At 46.5% G+C, this 12,302-nt stretch overlaps 1 long non-coding RNA gene across 1 annotated transcript; it reads left to right on the top strand.

Moving 5' to 3' along the window:
* The first annotated feature begins 493 nt into the window (after nt 1-493).
* LOC147571807 (uncharacterized) lies at nt 494-2,903 on the top strand. Its single transcript, XR_015246501.1, has 3 exons — nt 494-614; nt 2,064-2,149; nt 2,807-2,903. It is a non-coding gene; the product is annotated as an uncharacterized LOC147571807 (long non-coding RNA).
* Nucleotides 2,904-12,302: the final 9,399 nt, after the last annotated feature.

The following is a 12,302-nucleotide window of genomic DNA, read 5'->3' as shown; positions in this document are numbered from 1 at the left end:
GGAACCACAATGCCATCTGTGTTTTTTTTAATGCCCAAATGTGGTTGAAGCCCACGGCAGGAGCTCTCCCCATGATGTGCAGGGAGAGGCCGGAGGGCACCTGCGGGGGATCCCCAGCAAAGGTACGGCCACGTGGTCGGGCCACAGGCGGCAGACCCCCAGACCTCCCCCGGTGACTCTGTCGGTGGGGCGTTAAAGTCAACTCTGGCTGGGAAGCTGAGAAACAACTGTCACTTGATCGGGTGTGGGGTCCTCAGGAGAGAAAGGTGGGCAGTGACACATCTGTTTCTTTTTAAAATCACTTTGTTAATTGGCTCTCAAAGGGCATACGTCCGATTTGATGGAAAACACAGTGAGCCGTTCATCGTGGGCACGTGATAAAGATTTGCAGGATTCCAACTGCATAGAGCTTTCTTTTTAAATTTTTTTAAAATTTTTATTTGTTTTTCAGAGAGAGAAACAGAGCATGAGCAGAGACAGAGGGAGACACAGAATCCGAAGCAGGCTCCAGGCTCTGAGCTGTCAGCACAGAGCCTGACACGGGGCTCGAACTCATGGACTGCGAGATCATGACCTGAGCTGAAGTCAGACGCTTAAACGACTGAGCCACCCAGGTGCCCCGAGGTTTCCTTTTTTTTAATCTTTATTTATTTATTTTGAGAGAGAAAGCGAGCACGAGTGGGGGAGGCACAGAGAGAGAGGGAGAGAGAGAGGAGAGAGAGAATCCCAAGCAGGCCCTGTGCTGTCAGCACAGAGCCTGATGCAGGGCTTGAACTCATGAACTGTGAGATCATGACCTGGGCCAAAATAAGAGTTGGACGCTTAACTGACTAAACCTCCCAGGCGCCCCCTGCATCGAGGATTCCCTTAAGCCCAGACTGACTCTCTGGAATGTCTTGGGCAAGATGCCCAGAGAGTCCCTCCATGCACAGCACATAGAGGTGGGCAGTGGGGAGGAGCCATGGGTCGGCAGAACAGATCTAAATTTGGAGAAATATAGTTTTGTTAGGGTTGAGCTTGGCCAGTTGGGCATTAAATTGAGTTAGAACATTCTTTAGCATCCCTGGGAAAATCGTGAAGTTGATGAAGTTTGTCCTTTGAGGCGCCCCCCTCCTCTCCTCCACCCCCCTCCCCCAGTTCCCTCTCTCTGAGCCCCAGTGTGATTCCTGGCAAGCCCGTCAACGCTGGCCAAACATGCCTGTCTCTGTTAGGAATGGCATTTGGCTGCATGTCAGAAAAGCCCGGCCGGGACGACTTGGCCAGATGGGCATCTGGAAAGGGGTACATCCCACCAGAAAGGAGAGAAGTACAACAAAACCAACAGATGCCACAGACAAGCGAAGGGCTAATATTCGTGAGACTCTGGAGGAGTGACAACTTTCGCAGCCACTAGCGGTGACCTCCATTACGGACGCCACTTCGAAAGCAGTCGGATATTATCCGGTGACGATGAGGTCGGGCGTGGTCTGCTCTCCTGCCCCATGGCCGGTGATGCAGGCGCAGCATAGTGTGTGACAGTGACTGAGCAGGAAGGAAAGAACCCAGCTGTCCATCAAGAGAAATGGATGGATGGTGATGTATTTGCAGGATACTTGCTCAGCGATCAAAATGATCGAACGCAACATTTTTTCACGTAATGGAGAATGAGGGGACCAAATTCCAAAAATGTTCATTTGTATAAAACCACCAAAACCCAGGCAAACCCCACAGGATACACAAAAATTATATATATATATATATATTGCTTACAGAGCTATGTGTGTATGGGCAAAATGCAAAAGCATGGTCAGATAAGATGTACACAAGTTTTAGATCTTCATTGTCTTGGGAGAGAAGGAGAATGAATATGGGCTTCCATTTTATATTTTATTTCTTTTACTTTTGAATAATCTATGAAGCATATATGGGGTTGGAGGGTTATTGTTTATCATGCGCAGGACTTTTTAGTACACTTCATAATTTAAGCAATTAAAGAAGATGAAGATGATTGCACATGCAGCCTGGTTAAGAGGCCAGACACTTGCATAAAATCTTCCCTTTTTTCTCCCACATAATTGCTGTAGACTACCTCTGTTGCGCTCCCTGATTTTCCTTGAGTACAACCTTTAAAGATCCCAGCTAAGAATCCAGACCACCTGATATATGAAAGGTAAGCAAAATAAGATATTTAAAAATTTTTTTTAAGTTAATGTTTAGTTTTGAGAGAGAGAGGGAGAGAGAGTGCAAGCGAGGGAGGGGCAGAGAGAGAGGGAGACACAGAAGTCAGGCTCCAGGCTCTGAGCTGCCAGCACAGAGCCCGACGCGGAGCTCGAATGCACCAACCGTGAGATCATGACCTGAGTGGAAGTCGGACGCTCAACCAACTGAGCCACCCAGGTGCCCCAACGAAGCCCCTTCTGACACCCAGTTACCTTCTATCTCATTACCGTGCTCTACTTTCTGCATAGCAATGATCTATACCTGAAATTACTGTATATTTTTTATATACTTGTTATCTGTTCTCTCCTACTGTAATATAAGCCCCACGAAGCACAAGGACTTGGCAGTTTAACCAGCACTGAGTCAGACTTATGATTAATGGAGAGGGGGGAGGGAAGGAAGGTTAAAGAAGGGACCAGCCCTAACACAGGGTGCTCTAACTCCAGAATCCTCACTCTTGACCTTGTATCAATTAATACCACCCAAAGAACCCTGCATGCTCCATGCAATCCGATCCCTGCTGCTCAAGACACAGAGTAACGCTTTCTGCATTTTGTAAGTCTTCACCGGCACATATATAAAAATCCTGCCCTTTCTCTGTCCCCAGGTGATGCCCTCACTGAGCATCACACTGTCTGCAGTCTACCTGACTACACAATTCTACTCATAGCGCCACTGTTCATTCCTTATGCAACTGTGTGCAGGGATGAACAACGCTTCCTGTGGATACCACGGCCCTTATGGGTCCCATCAAAAGTCATCAAACCGCTGGAAGAACCCCATCTTCTGACACTGTCCCTGTGGAGTGTGTGTTCTGATTCCTCCCACAAAATTGGCAGATGAGGAGGAATACTGATGCATTCCCGGGTATTTCAGCTTGCTATTCAGTAAGTACTCAGAGCACAGCCAAGATGTAGAACATAGAGTACAAGGAATGTTACTTTGTAAATGAATTAATGACCACCCACTGTATCCAAGCATCACATTATGCAGGGAAAGCACACATTAACGGGGCATGAGAAAGAGCTATCATCAAAGTCAGAATAACGTGCGGCAGGAATGCAAAGACAGGACTGATTAATTCTGCCCCGGAGGAGACATGGGAGTGGGTCTAAGGAAGGTCTCGTTTGTGCCGTGTGGAAGGCCAGGCGTCTCTGGCAGAGCAACAAAGATGATTCATCTACATTGTCCGTATCTTTCATCGTCATTTAACGAGGAGAAAGAGGTCCGAACCAGCAGTTTGAAATCCTGGCTTGAGCCCTGGCTGCCGCACTAGCTTGCAAAGTGGTCCCAGATATGTTATTGCCCTCGGAGCTAGTTTCCTCGTGGGAAAAGTGGGTTTACCCTCAGGAGAGTTGACACAATAGAAATACATGAGATGCTCTGTGTGATGGCATTCGGTGTGCTCTGAAGGGCTGTGTATGTGTTCGATTTCCTACTTAATTGTATTGTTACGTATTATTTGTTATCATCGTTACCATCACTAATAAAACTAGTTTCCCAAGTAAGGCATAGTGTAATAGGGGATTGCATGGGACAAAATATCTTAACTCAAGAGCCTTTCAAACTTCAGGTTACCAACCATTAGTAGGGTCTGAAAACAAGTTAGTGTTTGTTTGTTTCATATAAGATACTACGGTTCCTGATTAAGTACCTACAGTGAGTTGTGATATAAAATTTATTATTGCTGAGGGAGTCATAATCAAAAAGGCTTTAACAACTCTACAATCAGAGGAAGCCCCAGAGATGTCAGAGATCAGTGTAGCAGTTATTTGATTCCAAAAAAAAAAAAAAAACCTCAGGGAGACAATTGGGTCCCTCCGCCCTACTGATTGGTTAGAAACCTGGAGGTCACAGCTGCTCGGGGGCAAAGGCAGGTCAGAAAAGCTGGCTTCCGGACAAGACAGGCAGTCCTCGGTGCTGAACCAAGAAAGCAGGGGCTCAGAAATGAGAGGTCCTGTCTTCTAGGAGTTAGAATATTTAACATCGGATGATTATTGGGCTCTGCTCTGTGCCTAACTCCACCCCTGACCTCAAGCTGAGGCTTACACTTTACTGGAAGAGAGAAAAATATGAACACAACAAGTGTACTGAAAAACGGATGAAATCGTTGCTGGTTGGAAGAAATTCAATGCAAAAAAAAAAAAAAAAAAAGTTCCAGAGAGGGAGGGAGGCAAACCATAAGAGACCCTTGGATACTGAGAACAAACTGGGGGTGGATGGGGGGGTGGGGGAGAGGGGAAAGTGGGTGATGGGCATGGAGGAGGGCACCTGTTGGGATGAGCACTGGGTGTTGTATGGAAACCAATTTGCCAATAAATTATATTATAGAAAAAAAAGAAATTCAATGCAGGAACTAAACAAAGGAAGAGATAAAGCAGAGAGGGAAGGGGTCTACATGGAGGTGGTCAGGGAAACCCCTTTGAATGGGTTGAAATCTGAAAGATAGAGGTTTCTGAGCTTGTCTCAGTCTTTCCTTCGTGGTCACGAGACGGCTGCCTCCATGGTAGGCATCGCGCTCTCATGTAAGCCAGGAAAAAGGGATAGAGGGAACATGCTCACTTACCTTTCATTAGATACAATTATTACCAGAGGGAAGATTTCTGATTAATTTTTACAGATCAAAACTTGTGACCTGGCGACGCCCAGCTGCCATGGATGCTGGCAAAAGGGACTATCTCACTAGACCTCCTCCTGCTCCTTCCAAACAAAACCGGGCTTGGACCTCTAATTCTATTACATGTTTCTGTGCCTTTGTTCATATAATTCCCTCCGTTCAGCACACCCCTCTCCATCTAGTGAAAGAGAAGTACGCATATGGCCTCCCTGTGCTCCTCTCCAATTCCAGCAATGGGCAACCCCCAGACATCATGTTTCACACAAAAAGCGAGGTATGTACTTACTTATATAAGGCGCTGTGTCCAGCTTTCTGTTACTCGAGGCAGAACAAAACCTCAACGGACATGAGGCAGTGTAAGGAATGATCAGCTTCTGTCACTGTCCGTGGCACCTGTCTGTTGGTTCCCTTCTAGGGTGTGCCTTCACTGCAGACGCTGAAGACCGCGGGGAGAGGGACACCGCGTCTCCTGGGATTCGTTCCTACTCTGACGCTCCGCGAAGAAAGCCTCCAGTGTGAAGCCAGAGTCACCTCAAGGTCTCTATTACTGATGCCACTGGTCGGCTGCCCTGACCCCTGCTGCTGTGCACCTGCTGTTGACCTCTGACCTTGAGCAAACGCCTCATCTGATGTGGGACTGCTTCCACAGCTTTTGATCTCCACCCCGTAAGTCCAGAACCTCTCACAGACTCCGTTGAATCCCATGTCTCATTCCTTAACTTGGCTTCCCTTCTCTACCTTGGCCAACCCACCTGCGATTTCTAGCTCTGTCTCAGGAAAGGCTGTGGAATGACAAAATCATGTCTGATCACATCTTACTGACAGCTTGCAAGATGGTGGACTTTATTTTTCCAAGAAGAAGTGCATTTCTCAATTCGTTATTTATTATACATTATTATCCTCAGCTTTTTGTCGGTATGTTTTGCAAATTGCAGGCTTCCTCTTTAAATTAATGCTGATTATGACTTTCCCCAGGTGCATTATGTTACATTTATCTATATTAAATCTCATCTCATTTGCTTCCAAAAACTCATTCTTCTCTGTTCTTTTAGCCTCTCCGATACTCACTGTGGTTTAGAATTTGGTAGCATCTGAAATGTAATCAACTTGTCTTTGTTTCTAAATCTATTCTAAATAAATGAGCTAGAATAAATCCCCGTAACATGTACTGGAGAAAAACTAGTATTTATTGTCCATTGACTAAATGTCTTAGCTGGGATTCCTTGAGTTTAGGATTTGGTGTGTATAGTGTGTGTGGAAGGAGACCCTGGGAAGCACAGTGATGGAACGTGAAGGGGACAGAATGGAGAAAAGGTGATAAAGAGTGTGCATTTGAGTGGGTTACTATTGCCGGCTTTGGGGGCTCAGCCTGCTGAAAGCCCTCTGAGAGACAACACAGAGCACACCTCACTAACTTCCACCCACTATTACTTGATGGCTGCTTCTGGGGGACATTAATTTCCTGACATGTACAGTCAGATTGAGCCTAGAAGGCTCCCGTAGCCAGAGAAAGCTCTCCGGTACAGAGGCAGGTGCTAAAGGAAGAAGGTTTTGCAGGTATGAGATTTGTCCATAGAGCTTTGTATGCCTCTGAGTCACCCAAAGAGGACACGAGCTGGACATCTGCTCCAGCCCACCTTCTGCACCACTCAGATCCACTCTCTCCACACAGGAAGTCTACTTTGTTCTGCCATTGACTCTGCACGTGGTATATCCCTGCATAGTGGTCATCTCCCTCCTCCACTGGTCATTCGAGATTGTCCTCTGCCTTGGCCAATACTTCTGCTGGTGCAAGATGCTTTCCCAGTGGGTTAACTCAGAGCTTCATCACTGAGGTATCTGAGCCCCTAGTTACAATGCACCTGTCATGCCATGGCTGATGAATTGCCATTCTCAGTTACCAATGGTCATGGAAGCACCAGGAAGCACCTCAGTGAGTCTGCTGAGTTCCATACTTAGGCCTCTCTGATCCCATTAATGGATAAAGAATATGTAGTATACACATGTAATGGAATACTACTAGGCAATGAAAAAAATGAATTCTTGCCTTTCGTAGCAACGTGGGTAGAACTAGAGTGTATTATGCTAAGCAAAATAAAACAGATATCATATGATTTCACTCATATGTGGAATGTGAGAGACTCAACAGAGGAACATAAGGGAAGGGAAACTAAGATAAAAACAGAGAGGGAGGCAAACCATAAGAGACTCTTAAATACAGAGAGCAAACTGAGGGTTGCTGGAGGGGAGGTGGATGGGGGGATGGGTTAAATGGGTGATGGACATTAAAGAGGGCACTTGTTGGGATGAGTACTGGGTGTCATAGTGTAACAGATGAATCACTGGGTTCTGCTCCTGAAGCCAAGACTACACTGTATGCTAACTAACCTGAATTTAAATAAGAAAATAAGCAGCAGCCCCAGCACCTCATATAATTTTCCCTGCAAGTGTAGTAACATTTTCCTTTTTTTTGGCCTGTGGTATATCAGTGTGCGAACCCCCATAACCAGAGAGCAACCATAATCTTTGGCTTAGTAGGACCCTTAACATGTTGCTTAGCACATACTCCCTTCTCCTGGAATCTGAGACCATAGTCCAGTAGAACCAAGAGTTGGAGAGGTGTAAGAAGAAAAAAAGTTGTTCCAGAGATTTTCTAGAACTGATGGTAACAGGGCCAAGAGGACCAATGCATTTCACATCTACTCCTATATGTCTATCCGCAGGCTTCTTCCCTAAACTCTCTTGTCTCCCATCTTGGTCTCTGCCCAAGCAGTTAAGCCACTCACTACTATACACATCCTTTCCGCGGACCCCTTTTATCTCCACTCAAAGTGGATGATTAGGTCTGCTCAAGACCCTGTGCACTGAGATGTTTTCCTACCTCGGTCTTTCCTGGACTCCCGTGAGTGGGCCTGGAGAATGGTCAGCACGCTGACAAGTTGAGCTGGAGCATTCAAGAACCCGGGCTGGGATTTTCACTCTTCATCACTGTCATGAGGGGCCTTGTAAGAGGCCATGGGTGTGAGTGGTGGGAGAGTGTTGGTGCAACAGAGGTGGCAGGGGTCTGGGTCTGGGTCATCTATTCACATATTTCACCCATGCCTTCCAGATGTGCCTGGGCTTGATCTAGCATGGGCCATTTTTATCTCACGGCGAATTATTACTGTGCTTGCCTAACCTCATAACCTGGTGGCTCTAACAGTAACCAGATCGTGATGGGCATTGCACCACCTGATGTCCTGTGATCAATTGCAGAGTCACCTGACATCCTGCGGTCAGACACTCAGCCTTCATTAAGACCCAGTAACATGGAAGGACCTGCTCTTTGAACAACACATACTTGTCTATGATAGAAGCATGTCTTTGATCCAGAAACCTAGAAATCTTCTCTGCGGTTCTCTGTTGAGATTTCCAGGTGATCCACACAACATCTTTATCTACCTGGATAGATCTGGCACCATGCGATATGCCTGGTCACATGGCTCCGTTTTTACTGAAGCTTGAACCTGTTGCAGAGAACCCTCTTTTGGCTCCGGTCAAAACCTGGAGGCTTCCAAGTCTTCAACAAACTGTTGGAGCTACATTCCCAAATGTGGTATGTGCTGCCTTCCAAACCCAAAGAGGCCCATCAAACACGGTGTCCATCTTTTATGTGTAGGGAGCTCACAGTGTAACCACTTACCCTGTACCTTGAAGGACACATCCTGACATGCCCCAGACGATTAGACAAATTTCACGCGATTTCGCCAATGCGGCAGTCACCAAAATCTTCATGGGGCTTATCTCCCTCCCTCTGGTGTGGGAGAAGTGTGTGTTTTGGCAAACACGTAGCAGTCCCTGACACGTACCGGCATAAATACGCATGTGTGTGTGTATATAATTGTATAGACTTAGCAAACAGTGCATCCCAAGCTTTACCAGAGGGAAGCATGAGTAGGAAAAAGAAGAACGATGATTGCTTTTCTCTTCTGGCCCAGCACATTTCACTTCAATTTTCCCAGAGTTGCAACAACACCTAGGTGTTCAGTGTTGTGGATTCAACGGTATAAAAACTTCTGTGAGACCCAGAAATTATGCAGGAGTGCACAGTTCAAGGAAACAGACTTCAGCACGATTGATACAGTGAGTGGAATCAGCAATATCCCGATCACTTGCGTATTCAGTTTCAGCATAACGGTGAAAACAACGCAAAGCAATCAAAAACAATGAGAAATTAAGGAGGACACATGTGTCACAAGGGGTCTTAGAGGACTTTTCAAGCAAGGCAGAAAGGCCTAAAACTGTAAGAAATGAAAGAATACACATAGGCCCCAGAAGAGTTAAGACTTCTGTATGACAAGAGAGTATAAAACAAAGCCAAGAGATATATGATAGAATGGGGGAAGTATCTGCAACTCTCATGACAGGGAAGGATTAATATAGAAAGAGCTTTTACTAATTAATAAGAAAAGTGCCAACAACACAATAAAAAGATGGGCCAAGGCAGGAAGAGTTAATTCACAGCACAGATTGCCTGAAAGGGCAATTGATGTAACAATTTCCAGGTAGAAACCGATCCGTTTGAAGAAAAGGCCCCTTCTTTTTTTTTTTTTTTTTTTTTTTATTTTTTAAAAAAATTTTTTTTCCCAACGTTTATTTATTTTATTTTTGGGACAGAGAGAGACAGAGCATGAACGGGGGAGGGGCAGAGAGAGAGGGAGACACAGAATCGGAAACAGGCTCCAGGCTCTGAGCCATCAGCCCAGAGCCCGACGCGGGGCTCGAACTCCCGGACCGCGAGATCGTGACCTGGCTGAAGTCGGCCGCTTAACCGACTGCGCCACCCAGGTGCCCTAAGAAAAGGCCCCTTCTTCTGCACATTGGAGAACAATTTCAGGCTGAATGGAATAAAAATAAAGCGTCTAAGCCTTTGGGAGTGGGGATAAGAGACTTGCAAATGGGAGCTCCCTCCGACTTGAGTTCAGTGAAGCAAAATAGTGTTCCCAAGTGAAGGTACCCGGGAAGCTTCAAGTATCAGGAAGTCTGCTGGAAAACAGTTGGGGAGGCACTGAAGAGCCATGAGCCTCATTTGCACCCTTAACTCACAAAGAGACTGTCAAGTCTGGTGAAGGGAGAAGCGTCAGATCTGTATTTCAGCCCATCACTGCCATTTACTAGCTAAATGACTTTGGCAAGAGTGACGGGTTGGATTGTATCCCTCCCAAAAGATACACAGAAGTTCTAACCCCCAGTGTTTCTGGATGACCTTGTTTGGATATAGGGTCTTTGCAGATGTAATTAATTGATGTAGATGAGGTCATACAGAAGTGGAGGGGCCGGGGGCCCTTGATCCAGTATGACTGGTGTCCTTACAAGAAACAGAGAAGAGATGCGGAGCCACACAGGAAAAGGACGACCCTGTGACAACGAGGCAGAGGTCAGAGTGATGCCGAGGAATGCCAAGGATCACCGACATAAACTAGAAGCCAGAAGAGGCAAGTCTTCTCCCTTACAGATTTCAGCGGGCGGAGGTCCCAGCGACGCCCTGACTTAGGACTGCTAGCCTTCAGAACTGTGAGCCACGACGTTTTTTTGTAATCTCCCCAATTTGTGCTTTGTTACAGCAGCCACAGGAAACTAACGCAGCCAGTATGAAGGCAAAATTGCTCGTGACATTTGTTACAATGCTAAGGCTGTCCTATATTTAGGACTATCTCAATAGCTATAGGGACCACTGAAATGGGGTTTTGCAGTAGGGGAGAGAAATTGGGCTTGTCTCTGAATACAAAAGGAAAAGTAGGGATTCTGTAGCCGAAAAGTGGGGGAGGCCGGGGATCAGTCAATGGAAAAATCACTAAGAGAGTAGGGTAATTCTTGCTAACCAGCTGATAGGATTCTTGCTGAAGGCAGGCCAGGGTGATCAGACATTACTTGGGGGATGGGAGGGGTTCAGACACTTAGGGGGGAATCAAACATGGAGAACAGGGGATTCTAGCAAAACTTTCCGGGCAGGATTCTTGTCAAAATCAGACTCTTGAAGGCATGCCCAAGGATGGGGCCTAACCAGGCTCGGAGATGCCTGTCCAAAATTCGGTCAAGGAGAGAGTCTTTGTCACAGGTCAACTGAATGAGCCTTGGTCTCCTCATCAGTAATAGGGAACACCACCTCCCTTCTCGGAGTGCTGTGAAGGTAACTGTGACGCTGGATATAAAGTGCCCTCCGTGTAGCAGCCTCTCCGGAGGTCTGTGCTCCCTTCAAACGTTCATGCGTCCAAAGGAAGCTATAACGCCGACTTTGTGTTTTCTCCCTGTGAATGTGTCCATCAAACACATTTCGGAAATAAAAAGTGCTAGAACAATGATTCCCAAATTGGTTCATAGAACCTCCATCGAGTCACCTATTTTAAAACGGGGAGACTGAGGCACCTGGGTGGCTCAGTGGGTGGAGTACCTGACTCTCGTTTTCAGCTCCGGTCATGATCTCACAGTTTGTGAGATCGAGCCCATGTCGGGCTCTGCACTGACAGTGTGGAGCCCACTCAGGATTCTCTCTCTCCCTTTCTCTCCGCCCTTCCCTTGCTTGTACACCCCCTCTCTCCCTCTCTCTCAAAATAAATAAATAGAAATTAAACAAATAAAAGTACAAATAAATGAAATAGAGAAATATGTCAGCCTTCAGGCCCGGGGACCCTGCATTGTATTGCAAGGGGCCCGGGAGATTTGATGCACGGTCAAGTGTGGGGACTGTTGTGTGAGAGGCGGGAATGACAGCGGCACAGAGCACAGCGAGAAGCAGTGGGCTGCGGTGGGAGTGGTCCTCGAATGGGGGTTAACACGTCAGGGCTCAAGACCCTGCTGTTCTCTGTCATTGGATGAGGTGTCATGGGATGAGACACTCATACGAGTTCCCAATGGCCGCTATAACAAGTTGCCACAAAGTTGGTAGTTTGAAACAACACATACTGATTCTTTACAGATCTGGAGGTTGGAGGCCTGAAATCAGCTTTACTGGGCTGAAATCTAAGTGTCCAGAGGCTAGGGAAGCACCTGTTCCCTTGCCTTTCCAGCTTCTAGAGCTGTTTTCCTTGCATTCATCCTGCTGCTTCTCTTGTCAGATCTCCCTCCAACTCCCTCTTAAAAAGACCCGGCGATTATATTTAGGGACCACCTAGACAATCCAGGATAATCTCCCTACCTAAAATCCTTAACTTCATCACATTTTCCAAGTCCTTTTTGCCATATTAGGTAATATTCACAGGTTCCAGGGATTAGACGTGGGTATCTTTGGAGTTTACCACATCACTAAACTTCTCTGAGCGTATTGCCTCAAAATGGGAATGATGATGCTCACCTAATAGGGTTGCTGATATGATTACAGAAATTATGTATTTGAAAGCTTCTAGCACCAGCTCTGGACAACAGGAACTGAGTAATAAACACTAGCTGGATTTTAGGGTCTTCTGGTAGGGCAGGCAGGCCCAGCTATGGGAACATCTGTCCTTGGTGA

The sequence above is a fragment of the Puma concolor genome, chromosome F2, assembly GCF_028749965.1.
Source record: "Puma concolor isolate L17-30 chromosome F2, mPumCon1.1.hap2, whole genome shotgun sequence".
Taxonomy (NCBI): Eukaryota; Metazoa; Chordata; class Mammalia; order Carnivora; family Felidae; genus Puma; species Puma concolor.
The sequence above is the reverse complement of the archived record's forward strand: the minus strand, read 5'-3'. Positions and strand labels throughout refer to the sequence as shown.